The sequence below is a fragment of the Ornithodoros turicata genome, unplaced genomic scaffold (assembly GCF_037126465.1).
Source record: "Ornithodoros turicata isolate Travis unplaced genomic scaffold, ASM3712646v1 Chromosome26, whole genome shotgun sequence".
Lineage (NCBI taxonomy): Eukaryota > Metazoa > Arthropoda > Arachnida > Ixodida > Argasidae > Ornithodoros > Ornithodoros turicata.
In genome coordinates, this window is record NW_026999348.1 from 596117 (window position 1) to 611206 (window position 15090).

At 49.1% G+C, this 15090-nt stretch overlaps 1 long non-coding RNA gene across 1 annotated transcript in view; it reads right to left on the bottom strand.

Moving 5' to 3' along the window:
- Positions 1-1576: 1576 nt before the first annotated feature.
- Positions 1577-15090, bottom strand: part of LOC135373605 (uncharacterized) — an 81865-nt gene continuing 68351 nt past the window's right edge. Inside the window, exon 3 of the long non-coding RNA XR_010416508.1 lies at positions 1577-1917. This is a non-coding gene — a long non-coding RNA (uncharacterized LOC135373605). The remainder of the gene's footprint in view (positions 1918-15090) is intronic.

A 15090-nucleotide genomic window follows, 5' to 3' on the forward strand; every position in this document is an offset into this window, starting at 1 on the left:
TTGTTAACTTTCCTGCAATATGTCGTCCGCGTCTTATTATTTTACTGTTGTTTATTGCACAGTATACAGTCAAAAAATATAAAAGCCCTGTCGGTGACGACATTCATGGTAACCCTTGGAAAGTGCAAGCCATGTGCATGTAGACGCATGTGTGCTTCTTTGGCCTTGACGTTAAACATAATTTTTAAAAAATAGTATGTCACTGTCGCCACTCTTTTGGCCGAAAAAGCTTTTCCGTTAGAGTGTAGATGTGGGGGCAAACTTGCGAATGAAATCCACATGTATAGGGATATGTTGTCGTCGTCACTGTGTTGCTTCCTGAAGCCCAGGTGTACCTTGTTATGGGGCTAATCTACCAGTTTGCACGCGTTTATGCTGTCTTGTCTGTGACACGTTTTTCGTTGTGAAGTCATTCAAAGTTTTTTTTATTTTTAGTGTAGTAGTAAAATATTAGCCAAGTTAACTTGAAAGGGCTATCTGGGTCAGTTAGCCGAAATGCAACATAAGAAACAGTAACGGCAAACGGGATGTACGCTGAACCCGGCGGGCCGAGATACATTTAGCCTAGAAAATGAGTGCTCAACAGTGACGCCTGTTTTGTAGAAGTAACACTTAAACATCAACAACAACTTGTACTGACTCCCTACTGTGCCTTACCTTGATCAGCGTAATTCGGTTTTCGCGACTTTCACTAAGGTGTTCCACATTTCATGATAACATCACCAGCACATGGGGTGGCATCCAATGTATTGCTCCGTAGACGAAAGCATGCTGGGCGAATGCAGTGCATCCTGGACAGGACCTGGTCGCACGCCACAGGAAACGTCAAGATACACGTTACCCTAAAGGTAGCGGCTCGTGGAATCTGCGGCCAAAGCGTTTGTAAACAATGCCGTTGTTGTTTCTGCGGGAAGTTTTGGTTGTCTTTCGATCAGGGTAATTATTTTTATCCGATAATCTCGCAGTAAAACGCGAAGTTTTGCACATAAGGCCTCGTACTGTTGACAACTTCCGAACATGTGACGACGACCGCGCGTTAAGACACACTGAGCCGATGCGATGTACTTAAACTAAGGAGAAATGGGCTACCATGTTGTAGGAGAAGCACCGCGCGCATAGTTTACGCTGGCCTCGCCTGCCCCCATTCTCTGCTAGCATGTCAGTTAGGAAGGAATGCTCCGCAGCGTGCTCCGTAAACTTTTCTCCAGCACTGTATTTGAAACTGGGACCGGTTACAAACCTGATTGCTGAACTGGGACCGGCCAAAGTGGTCCTTGTTCGATAACACAGTTTAGCTGCTACCAGCCCAACTGGTATGTAACTCGCGCCCTTTTGCAGGATCGCTGTTCCCAACAAAGACAGATCCGAGGAGGTGCAACGCAAAAATACATTTTATTTGTAGTCAAACATTACACAACATTAGCAGTGAGAAATTACAACGTTACACGGACTAAATAATACTTGATGTTTGGTTGGAGAGTTGCTTGATTGCCTTTTGGACATCTTGAATCTTGCGTCCAACACAGTATTTGCGATGTTCTTAATAGCACATGATGGATACATATTCTTCTTTGAGCCCCAGCAGCTTAAAGTTTCCGGAAAGTGGAAGCGGCACATGTAAAGATGCATATATGCATATATATACGGGAAAAATCAGAAGAAGACAAAGAGCTTACAGGAAAATACAAACGGGTGTTTATTAACACTTAGGGACGTGGGTCGACGTTTCGGCAGGCAGCGCTGCCTTCGACGGACTAGGATTTGGTGACAAGAACAAGCTTTATATATAGGAGAGGTTATGTACAAGGGAAAGAGAGCAGCGCATGCGCTTTCGTCATGACTAACATAGGTTGGTGACCAGGTGAAAGACGAATGACCGGATCTGTGCAGCAGAACCTCGAGGGAATACCTATGAGCCTGAAAGGAGACAAAAGAGCGTTTGTATTGTGGTGGATTAGGAATGCAAGTTGCGAATAGTGGAGAGGATCCCTGGATCTTCGCTTATCTGCCGATGGAATTTATGAATGAGAGAAGATTCGCGCTGTTCCTTGAGCCACTGGAAGGAAATCCTGACGGTAGGATGAAAATATATATATTGGTGATTGAGTGTCCTGGTTTACTGAAATGGCGTGGCACTGGTAGATTGGGTTTTTTCGCAACGTCAGATCTGTGGTTATTGAATTGAGTTCTAAATGACGTAGCTGTCTGTCCGATATATTTGGCGCTACATTCATTGCAATGAAGAAGATAGACAACATTGGAAGAATTACAGTTAAAATCGCCATTAATGTTGACCCGATAATTAGAATTGTTGGTTTCTGCTGATTTAGCGGCTTGCATTGATTTACAAATTTGACATCTACATGTTACAAATCTACAAAATTGTGCACGGTCATTGTGCCGTTGTTCGCAGTAAAATCGGGGTAAAACGCAACTTCCAAACACGTGACGACGAGCGCGCGTTAAGACACACTGAGCCGATGCGATGTACTTAAACTAAGGAGAAATGGGCTACCATGTTGCCTGAGAAGCAGCACGCGCATAGTTTACGCTGGCCTCGCCTGCCCCCATTCTCTGCTAGCATGTCAGCGGCTATCTGGGCTATCTTGCGCAAACTTAAGTGCGCAAGATGATGCTAACCATTTTTATCAGAAATGCTCGCGATAGCAACCAAACCCCCGCAGTGTCCCATCGGGAAACGGTCGGAGCCGGCGTTCACGAATGCTCGCTCAACGACGTCGGCAAGTTGCGAAGAAAGCGAGCAAACGGTTGCTATCCGTAGCCTTGATCAGTCAAACACTAGCTTTGCAAGCAGTAAGACAACGCAAAGAGAGACATTGGCTCCTCTTACCTTCTCTGTCCGAGATTTCATCGAGGATAAGGAACCAAATATCGGACAAATTTTGGGTAGAGATTACATCGCCATTATCGACACGGGAACTACGCTCTCCCATATCGGGGAGAGTGTTTTCGAGCAATTACCTATCACGGCATGTGGAATTGCAATCCACAGATGTCACTCTTCGTCTTGCTTCCAATGACTCCGTTCTGGCACAGGCTGCAGTTGTGCTCTGGATACCTTTGGATGGGAGACGACGAAAGCAGCGCTTCGTGCACCTTCCTGGCCTAGCAGTTACTGCTATCCTGGGCAGCGACTTCATCGGCAGAAGTTTGTGCTGAACCTGCACAATGGAGGATACGTGTACCACGCCTAGTCGGGATTTTTCCGCTTCGCCGCAGCACAGGACCACTGCACAGCACAGCAAGCTGTGGCAGCGTCCGTTGAAACGTCTGGGCTTCCAACTGTCTTGGGGTCATTCCATGGTCCGGAGGAGCAGCGCCGTCCCCTTGAACAAGTACTGCGGTAGTCTGACGGAATCTTTACGGAAAACCGCCCGTAAGTCGTCTATGTTACAGCATAGCATAGACACCGGTAACGCTAGACCCTGTCTTTGCAATCCGCGCCCACTGAGTGTTCGTAAGCGTGCCTGATTGGACGCTCCTCTTGACGAAATGCTCCAAACCGGTGCAGTACAAAGGTCCCAGAGCCCTTGGTTATTTCCTGATGTCCTGGTTACGAAACGTGATGGCACCGCTAGGTTATGCGCCGACTACCGTCGACTTAACGCAGTAACCGTAAGGGACTCTTACCCCTCCCATTGTCTCCCGTCCATTGAGTCAATCCTGTATTCCCCTGGCAATGCAACTGTGTTTTAAACGCTTGATTGTAGTAGAGGATCTTTGCAAATCCGAGTTGCCCCGGACGATGTCCCAAAAACAGCCATTACTTGTCACAGAGGTGTAGGAGCTATGCTACAAGTGACCGCACAGGAAACCAGTCGCGAGCAGAAGAGAAGATTTACTGAACGAGAACCAAAAAGGGGTGAGCGCGAGCGGGTGAGTCATGGGTGACACTCGTCGTTGTCGTCGGGCCGCTACAGAGGTTTGTTTGAATTCGTATGAATGCCTTTCGGTCTGTTAAACTCATCCGCCAGTTTCCAGCGGTTGATGGATACAGTGTTGGAAGATGCGAAGTAAAACTTCGCAATGGCATACATGGATGATGTCGTAGTGTTTTTCTAGAAATTTTCAGGAAGACTTGGAATACCTGTTAATCGTCCTTCCAAGGTTGCGTGAAGCGGGCATAAGGATCAACCCCCGCGAGGTGCACCTAGCGTCGTCTAGGATCAGCCTTCTCGGCTTTGTGATGAACGGAGGCATCCTCCGTCCCAACAATGAGAAGCTAAAGGCAATCACGGAGTTTCCGGTTCCCGGTAACGTCAAAGCCTTGCAGCGCTGCCTAGGTATGGTTGGTTTTTACAGAGAATTCATTCCCAATTGCGCCGAGCTAGTGCAACCTTAACCACTTGCTGCGCAAGGACACACGCTGGATTTGGGGAGAAGATCAGGAACGATCATTTCGTGCTCTATCACAAGCAATCACTGATACGGCTAGGCTTTATCTGCCCGACCTTAAGAAACCATTTGTTGTGCAAACAGATGCAAGCGATTATGGCGTTGGCGCAGTGCTCTTGCAGGAGCATGACTGTACTCTTTGTCCAATGGCTTTTGCATGTCGGACGCTGAATCCGGTAGAACGGAATTACTCTGTTACGAAAAAGGAGTGCTTGGCGATTATCTTCGCTTTCAGGAAGTTCGACCTCTACTTGGACGGCAGTACCTTCAGTGTCCAGACTGACCATCAGGTACAGGTTGGGACAAAAGTTTACGGAACACGCGAGCGTCGTACTTTTTCTTCGGTGCGACACCCTAGCGGCCACCGGAAGCGGGTGAGTTCAGTGTTTCGGAGGGATGGAAGGATGCGCTGTTAGCGACACACAGCGGTAGCTTCCGCATCCCAGACACTTCCAAGCCAAACTGGAACTACCAATGTGTGTCGCTAACAGCGCACGCTTCCACGCCTCCGAAGCAGTGAACTCACCCGCTTCCGCCGGCCGCTAGGGTGTCGCACCGAAGAAAAAGTACGACGCTCGCGTGTTCCGTAAACTTGTGTCCCAACCTGTACTTCTTTCTTCGCTGTACGGCTCCATAACCCGTTTGGGCGACTAGCCAGGTGTGCTCTGACGCTACAAGGCTCCATAACCCGGTTGGGCGACTTGCCAGGTGTGCCCTGACGTTACAAGGGTACTCCTTCAACGTGGAGTACAGGCGGGGCCCGACGAATGTGGTAGCAGACACGCTATCCCGGGCGCCTCTACCGGGGGGGAAGAGCAAGGCACCGAGGCGCCTTCTGAACTTCTGGCAGCGGCACAAGTGGCACGAGACGTATCTTCGGGCGTGTCGGGGCACGGTTGTGAGCAGAGAGCACCTCCTAGACGCTAAGAGAGCGGACGGATTCTGTCAGTGGGTATCGCAATGTCGCTGAACAGGACTCGGCGGACACCGGAACGACTGACGGATGGCACGAGTCCTATCTGCTGGGCGAGGATGGCATCCTGTTCATATTCATACCCCAGGCGGATGAGGACGACGGCTCATCCCCGTTCAGAGTCGTGGTGCCACGGACGTTGCACAAGTCTTTCATACTTTACTTTCATGACTCGGCCTTGGCAGGTCACAGCAGCGGCAGGAAAACTCATGAAAAGTTGTGTCGTGTTGCGGCGTGGCCAGGAATGAGGCAGGATGTAACAAAGTGTAGAGGACGATGGTATTCCTCTACATGAGTCCTGACCGGCGATGATGGAATGTCCCAGCGGGCAGGTGGTCGTGGCCTCACGCTAGGACGGTGCCGGTAGAACTAGTTGCCAGGTGCAGTGGCGCGCGCCAGCAGAGGCACGTCGTTGTCATCGTCGTCCACGGGCCGCCACATCACTCCCCCCCTCAGACGCGGAGCGGTGCATGCGGTTGAGGTCCGCGTCGATACCATGAAGAGGAGAATGATGACAGCTCGTAGATGGTGGACGACTGGGCACACGGCTTGTGCTTGTGGCTGTTGATGCAGCAGCAGCGGGATGGCGGGAAGAAGAGCGCTGCGATCCGGGCGGGTTCCATTGATGAGATGTGAATGTTGAGTGCTTGGATGCTTGAGTGGTTGCTGATTGTGTTGAGCCCTTGTTGAGTGCGCTGGGTGCTTGCTGAGTGATTGCTGGGTGGGCGACAGTACCGCGACCGGTACGACAGCGTGAATGCCGGTTGCCGCAGGAGAAGTGCCGGGGAGGTCCATCGTGAAGCAGGTAGAGGCCGGAAAGTCAGCGTACTGTGGTCTCCCTCCGGGTCCCCGGTGGAACAGTGGTCCCGGTGCGCCTTGCCTGCTAGAGGGTGGTTCGCTGCTGGTTTGCCGAAAAATTTAGGATGTTGCATGGCCGAATTATGCCGAACATGGTGTTCGTGGTTCGGGTCACCAAATGTAGTGGTCGATGGCCTTCCTTTACATGAGTCCTGACCGGCGATGATGGAATGTCCCAGCGGGCAGATGTGCGTGGCCTCACGCTAGGACGGTGCCGGTAGAACTAGTTGCCAGGTGCAGTGGCGCGCGCCAGCAGAGGCACGTCGTTGTCATCGTCGGCCACGGGCCGCCACAAAAGTATGTTGGTACTTGTCCCGTATGCAGAAGAGCAAAACCTCGCGGTGGTTTACCCCTGAGCGCTTACAGGCTGTTCAGAGCAATATACCCTGGCAGATAGTTGCTTCTGATGTGATGGGACCATTTCCCCGTAGTCCTAGAGGTAACCAGTATTTGTTTGTGGTTACTAATCATATCACGAGATGGGTTGAGCTGCTTCCTCTCAGGACGCTGACTCCCCAGAGAGTGTAGGAGAGACTACTCGAGACCTTTTGCCGGTTCGGGTTTCGTGCTCAGCTCATCACAGATAACGCATCCTACTTTACAAGTAAGGTGTTCTCATATTCTTGCGCCGTCTTAGGCATTCAGCACAAGAAGTCTTCCCCGTATCACCCTCAGGCTAACATTACCGAACGTGGTAATCGATTCCTAAAGTGATGTTAGTTTCTTTTACTAGTCAGCACCACCGAGATGGGATGTGCACCTGGTTGAGCTGGCGTTCGCTACACGGACGACGGTCAACAGATCTACAGGATTCACCCCGGCGTTCCTGAACTTGGGACGAGAGGCCCCTTTTCCAGTGGAGAATGCTCTGGCCCTCCGGGATGGTGCTACACGGCCCCTCAGAGGTGACGACCATGGCTGCACACCGGCACCGTTGAAGGGCCTGACGCTCTCGAAACGCCACCCGGCCGACCCCTTAAAATCTCTGACAGCATAGGAAAAACGGATTCTGTGCCCACTGTGCCAGGTTCGCGAACTACACCGAGCCACACACCGCAGAGGCGCCCTCCACCAGGCCCGGGTCGAGGCTTACCGCACTACAAATGACGTAAACGCGGCCCTCTCAACACTCAGGCGCCTCAAACCCGAACTCCTGGCCTAGACTAGACCTCCTCCGCACGCCGCACCCTCATCGGCCCTGGAAGATGACGTCGCGCTGGAAATTTCAGATGATCTGATGTCTCTGTAACAGGGGGATGTGGCGAGCCGCGCTATCCCGTGCGCTATCTTATCAAGTGTGCCACCGCTAAAGCCGCAAGAACATTGGGGGAAGAGGCCACAGGCCACTTTCCCGCTGGGAAACGACGCTGTTTGAAGGTGAATAAGCCCCTTGTATGTTTTATTGAACCTTTGTTGTGTCGCTTGTTCCTTCGCGCGCGGAATGGGCGGGCTTACGCCCCGGGGTTGTTGAACTTAAATTCGGCTAGACTTCGGCCCAGGTCGTCGTCACTACGTCGTCACGTCGTGGAACAGATACGCCTGTATCGAAGTGCCTGGCTGTAAAGGATGTCAAGTTTAGTATGACGCGGGTCACAACTGTTAAATGCTAGATACTGTTGACAGTACGTAGGTTTAGGGAACAGCATTGTGAACGAGACCCCGTTGATTAACTTTACTTGCGGAATACGAATGGGTCAACTTCTTGGCCCGATGTGCTTGGTTAAAATCGTTGATAAATGTAATTAGGTCATCTTCTCAGTGTGGCCACACCTTGAAGATGTCGTCGAGGAACCGCGTGTAAAGCGTGTGCTTCTCTACACAGTTGAACAGAAATTCCTCCTTTAGGGCTCCCGTAAAAATATTTGCGTAGTTAGGTGCCATAGTTCCGTAAACCTCATTTTGAGATTTACTGCGATATTCCAAGCGTAACGGTATACTAAACCATCACGACAGCATCCTTCTCCAACCAGATCGCATGGAACAAATCTTCCCTCAGTCACCGCGGGTAACCTACAGACGCGTGCGCAACCTGCATGATAATCTAGTTAGCTCTAATGTTATCCAACCAGCACATCCAGGAACCGGCTGCCACCCGTGCCATGGTCGCAGGTGTCAAATATGCAAAATACTGCAAAGCACCAAAGTACTAGGCACTAATTCTTCCGTCAAAATTAATGGTGACTCTGACTGTAATTCATCTAACATAATTTATGTCATTCAGCGCAACATGTGCAAAGCACAATACCTAGGTCAGACCAAAACATCATGTCGGTTCAGATTCAGCAACCACCGGTCTGACGTTACAAAAAAGCCAAACTTCCCGGCCTCTCGCCATTTCAAACAAGTAGGCCATTCAACAAGTAATGTATCACTTTTCATTCTCCAGTCAAATCTTAGCTCAGATCTGTGCATGTAACAACGCGAATCTTATCTCATTTATAAATCCCAATGGACTACTAACTAAGATCTCGGAGCACTTTCAACGCTAAGAAATCTGGCCGCCTAGATGAGCTATACTCTTTCTCTCTATTCGTTTCTTTTTTTTCTTTTTTTGCAAAGTCGGAAGCAGCACTTATCCTGGCCGGGAATTTTCCCTCAGAACGGACCGGGATCAAAGGAGAACGACATCACCACCCAGAGTTGATCTTCTGGAATATTCCAGTATCTGACTCACCGACGACCGCCTCGTGGCACGCTTGTACCGATTATGACGTCACATACCAAACCTATTTTAACAATGTGTAACCGCCTGTGCATCTTTTGTCCTGACGAAGACAGTCGGCCCTTTTTCATTTAACATTTAATTTCTGCCCACCCAAGGAGCACAATGTACAGTAAGTCAAGTGCAATATGGGTGGACGGTATGTGTGTCATCAGTGGTGTTTAGTTTCAGGACTCTGTTCATAGCCTGCCAGGTACCCGTCCACCTCTATTGCACTCGACTTTCAGTGCATTGTGCTGCTTCGCATTACGATAAACTAGTGTGCCTAACTTCCCTAAAATCTGTTGTTCGCGTCTTTTGTATATATATATATATATATATATATATACAAGGGGGGAAAATAGCAGGAACTCTTTGGCTGCACGTATAGCATATGTTTGTAAGTCAAACGTCGCTATGCCAGTACTGGATAGCTGTTTCGGCCTTCTTGGGCCTCATCAGCAGTACGCAGGCAGGCAACGTTTGAGCGGATGGCGTCAGAGGGTCACGTGGCACCTGATTCCTTCCGTCAGGCTGTGCTAAGACACCACTGAAAGCCCAGTGCAAAGCCAGTCAAGTGTATAAAGGGAAAAAAATAGCAGGAGCTCTTTGGCTGCACGTATAGCATACGTTTGTAAGTCAAACGTCGCCATGCCAGTACTGAACAGCTGTTTCGGCCTTCTTAAGCCTCATCAGCAGTACGACGGCGGGCAACGTTTGAGCAATTTTTTAGCAATTGTTTCCCGTTATACACTTGACTGGCTTTGCACTGGGCTTTCAGTGGTGACTTAGCACACCCTGACGGAAGGAATCACGTGACCTTCTCACGCCATTCGCTCAAACGTTGCCTGCCTGCGTACTGCTGAAGAGGCCCAAGAAAGCCGAAACAGCTGTCCAGTACTGGCATGGTGACGTTTGACTTACAAACATATGCTATACGTGCAGCCAAAGAGCTCCTGCTAATTTTGTTTCCCTTATACACTTGACTGGCTTTGCACTAGGCTATCAGTGGCGTCTTAGCACATCCTGACGGAAGGAATTACGTGCCACGTGACCTCCCGATTGCAAATTTTTCTGATGGACCACCAGAAAATTTGATGGACCATCGAAATATTCTGATGGCATCTAATGGACCATCAAATCGACCTTGATGCTTCCTGGTGGACCACCAAACCGCCCTTGGTGGCACCTGACAGACCCTCAGACCGTCCCTGTTGGTGCCTAATGCACCAGCAGACTGCCATTGGTGGTACCTAATGGACCGTCAAATTTCCGGTGTGTGATATCTGGTGGACAACTAGATTGCATCTGATGGTGCTGGTGAGCGGCTTGTGCCACTTTGCACCGCCACCTTGCACGTTCATCCGCGTGTATAGGACTAAGTAGTTCCCCGCGATTTTTAAATATTTATACATGTTAAAAGCTCAAATATACACCTCCACGATGACAAAATAGGTGCACTCTGTAACTCATTCGCCGTTAACCAACGCACGCATTTTATCTGTGAACAGATTTCATTCTGCCCGACCCTTCTACCCTTACGCCATTTGCTCTTTCACGTCGGCGTTCGCCTGTTTGCAACACATGTGGTTGCAAGTTATCAAGATATCAAGGATGAGACGTTGCGGATGGGATATGTGAAACTCGATGTGCAAAGGTATTGATGCTTTTCGAAAGGTTCTTCGGACTGAACGCCTTTTGTAGAAAATGAATCCACACGGACGCGAGAGATGTTTCTGAATACGGTAAGGCTTAACACGACCGCTTCACAGTCACTCATGACCTTTGTTCGAGGCAGCCGGTTGATTGAATCGTGTATTATTTTCAGTCTGCATTCCATCTTTGACTAGTAATGAGAAGTGTCACAAGTAGGATCGACCAATTATTCCGTCCGAAACACAGATGAGCTCATGTTATTGTGTCTGCAATGAGTCGTTGACGACATGCGTGTCCTCTGGTGCTGTCGCGTCGTTCCATGAGTATCGGTTTCTCTGCGTGCGGCCATAGAAGCCATCTTAATCTGTAATTTTGAATTTCAAATACGGCTTTTCCCCCTCATTATAATTCACTGGCTTGCATTGTGGCATTGAGGAGTGCTCAGTCACCCTCCCAGGTGTATATCGCTCGCTGAGCGACCTCTGGTTTGCCAATTGCGAACGATGCGCAGCTACCCAGAGCTGACGAGCCGCAAACACGGCGAAACACGTGTCCTCTGGTGCTATCGCATCGTTCAATGAGTATCTATCTATCTATCTATCTATATATATATCTTGAAAAGTTGAAGTTGGATCGGACGGCTACGTAGTTATAGTGAACGATCAGATAGATTGGAGACAGAAGACGAACGCATGGGAAGTAACAAAAAATGATTTATTAAAACGTAAAACTTATAAAAGTTATGAACGATGTCTACGTTACGGCAGAAGCTCTCAAATGACTGGCTCTCAAATGACAACTCTGAAATCTGGCTAGTTAGCGAAAGCTCGTCATTATCAAGCCCCTTATCAGCCTTGTGGCCACATTTAGCTATTTCGTCCTGAAGAAGGCGGAGCTTCCGCCGTAACGTAGACATCTTCCCTAATTTTAAGTGTTAATAACCATTTTTGTTACTTGCCCTACTTTCGTCTTTTGTCTCTGATTTTTCTCGACGTTCACTACATATTATATATATAAGTTGAAATAAAGGAATGCTGTTGACCACGAAAAATAAAGGTATTCAATAAAGATGAGACGTGGAGACTGTGCTTCTACAGGACAAGGAATGTATGGGGAACTTTATTAAAAACTAAGAGGGGGTATTCGACGTTTCGACAGCAGCGCTGTGTTCAACAGGAATGGGATATTATGGTGACGCACGACAATTCGAAAGAATGAGAGGGGAATATGTACAAGGGGAGAGGGCAGCACACGTGCTTTGTCAAACAAAGGTAAAAGGGTACAATGAATCACAGACAGTCATGTTCTTCGCCGGAGGGCAATAATTTCCTGGGGTGACCAACTGGGCAGTCTGAAAGAGATACAATAGAGTGTATGTATTCTGAGAGAATTAGGAATTTAGGTTGCGAACTGTTGAGAGGACGCCGGGGTCCTCGTTAATCTGGCTTTTAAATTTGTAGATCAGGAACGATTCTCTAAGGCGTTGGGATGGAAAACCCGATTGCAGAACGAAAATGGCTATGTCGTTAATTGAGTGGCCGGGTTTACTTAAATGTCGAGACACTGGCAGATTAGGTTTCTTTGATACGTCGGACCTGCGGTTGTTGAATTGGATTCTGAAGGGTGTAGCTGTTTGACCGATAAATGGGCACTCATTACATTGAAGGAGATAAAGGACGTTAGGAGAGTTACAGTTAAATAGACAATGAATTTTTGTGTGATAGTTAGAATTTGTGCTTTCTACTCTGGTAGCAGTTTGTATTAATTTACAGATCTGGCATCTGCGTCCGTTGCATGGTTGACAACCGTTGTGTTCCGACGGCTTGTTTAACTTCGCGTTCACAAGTCTGTCTTGGATGTTCCTTGCTCGACGATAAGTAACGCGGGTTTCCGGTAAGTAGGTGTTTCCAGAACCATCCCGCGTTACTTATCGTCGAGCAAGGAACATCCAAGGCAGACTTGTGAACGCCAAGTTAAACAAGCCGTCGGACCACAACGGTTGTCAACCATGCAACGGACGCAGATGCCAGATCTGTAAATTAATACAAACTGCTACCAGAGTAAAAAGCACAAATTCTAACTATCACACAAAAATTCATTGTCTATTTAACTGTAACTCTTCTAACGTCCTTTATCTCCTTCAATGTAATGAGTGCCCATATATCGGTCAAACAGCTACACCCAGCTCCTTCAGCTACTTCAGAATCCGATTCCGCAGTGTGGTATCGTAGCCCTTTATTCCAGAGCATATACAAAATAATCCTTCTTCGTCGTTGCCCCAACTAGAATGTTCTTGCCACGTCGCGCTCGAGCCTAGCCAGCAAATCGTTTTCCTTCACTTCACTCATACAACACAACACAACATATGTCCCCCCTTTGAAAATATTTACAATGGGTAACGCTCGGGTGGACGACGATTTCGTTGAGAGCGCCGAGGTGGAGGACTGGCAGCGTGACTGTCTTCGTTCCTGGGATACACCGTGGGTGTGAGCTGACCTGATGAGCCGGCTGGATCCGCTGAACCAGACGGAGTCGGCCGGGAGGCGGACAACCTTGAAGCATTCCACATTCGTCCATCGCTCGTCCTGTATGTCGCCGGGCCCACTTTCTCCTGAATGCGCAGTGGAGAACTAAATGACGATGAACCTCTGGGCTGGCTTCCCGGGAGTCTAACCCTGACGAAATCGCCACCTTCGAACGCCGGCTGCTTAACCCTGTTTCGTGAGTCGAAGTTCTGCTTCATACGCTTTTGATAGTCTTTGACCCTCGTCCGCAGCTTGGTCATTTCTTCAATGATGTTACCCTCAAGACAAGGAAATCCCACGACGTCCAGCCGCGTCCTCATACGCCTTCCATGTAACAATTCTGCAGGCGAAAGCTGTGTAGCAGCATGCGGTGTGCTCCTATAAATGCCGAGAAACTCCGGCAAGTCACGAAGTATGGTGCCTTGTTCTGAAGCGCTAAGAAGTATGAAGTCCTTCATCACCCTGTTGAATCGTTCTATTTGTCCATTGGACTGAGGGTAGTAAACCGACGACTGGCGATGCTGGATGCCTCTGTCTTGTAGAAAAGACTTAAATGCATGTGATTGGAATTGACTGCCGTGATCAGAGACGATGATGTCCGGATACCCTTCCCTTGCGAAAAGTTGGCGGAGAAATGCGATTACTGTATCCGTCGTGACTTTTGGCGTCATTTTGACCTCAGGCCATTTGCATTAATAGTCAACGGCAGTGATGGCGAAACGGCATCCTGACGGTAAGTTGCTGAAGGGTCCCAACCAGGTCGATTCCAACTTGTTTCCAGGGTCCGGAAGGAAACGGTACGGGTTGCAGCGGCGCATGTCTTGTAACGGCTGTTTTATCCGCCGTGCTGCAAATATGGCAAGCTCGAACGTATTCTTCTATCTCCAAGTCCATCTTTGGCCACCAGCAGCGCATGCGAATCCGTTGCTTCGTACGTACTATTCCTGGGTGTGATTCATGACCCAGAATGATGATTCGCTTCCGGAGTGCTGCAGGAGGTACTACTTTTTCTCCTCTGGTGACGATACCCTGGATAGTAGAAAGCTCTTCCCGGACGCAATAGTAAGGTGCAAGGTTTTTGTTCTCCCTTGCCGCCGACGGCCAAGTAGTAGTGCAGAGTTTCAGGAGGTTGGTCATTACGGGGTCGTTACCCGTGCTATCCTGTAGCTCAGATAGTGTCAGTGGAGACAGTTGGAGTTGCTGAACGTAACAAACCAACTCTGATTCGTCGGGTGAGGCGCAGGGTGCTTTCTCGGTGTTGCTCAGTGGCATGCGCGATAGTGCGTCGGCCACCGTGTTGTCCTGCCCCTTCTTGTACTGGATTTCGTAATTGTATTGCAACAACCGTGCAGCACATCTGGCAATCCTCATTGGTTGACGTCCGTAGCCCTGAGTCGACAGCAATGTAACAAGCGCTTGATGGTCGGTCCGCAGAAGGAACCGCCTTCCAAATAAGTAGATGTGCCATTTCTCGCAGGCCCAGAGGCATGCGAGAGCTTCTTTTTCGCCTTTAGAGTAGGCCTCTTCCGTAGAAGACAAGGATCTTGATGCGAAGCATACTGTTCTGAGCCCTTCAGGATGTTGCTGTTGAAGAACGGCGCCAAGCCCGCAATTGGAGGCGTCAGTCGTAACGACCGTGGGCAAGGACGAATCAAAAAGCGCTAACGGGATGCAGTGCCTCATAAGTAACTTGACACTTTTGAAAGCATCTTGCTGCTCAGAAGTCCAAGTGAACGGCACACCGTTCCGAAGGAGTCGTCGTAGCGGCTCTGTCACAGAAGAAAAATGCGGAATAAACTTCAAGTAATAACTTGCAAGGCCCAGAAACGAACGAAGTGCTGATACGGTCTGCGGACTTGGTGCCTCAATAATGGCTTCCAACGTATCCTGCGATGGCTTCAACGTGCCGTTAGCTATCCTGTGGCCCAAGAACTGTACTTCCTGAACGCCAAATATGCATT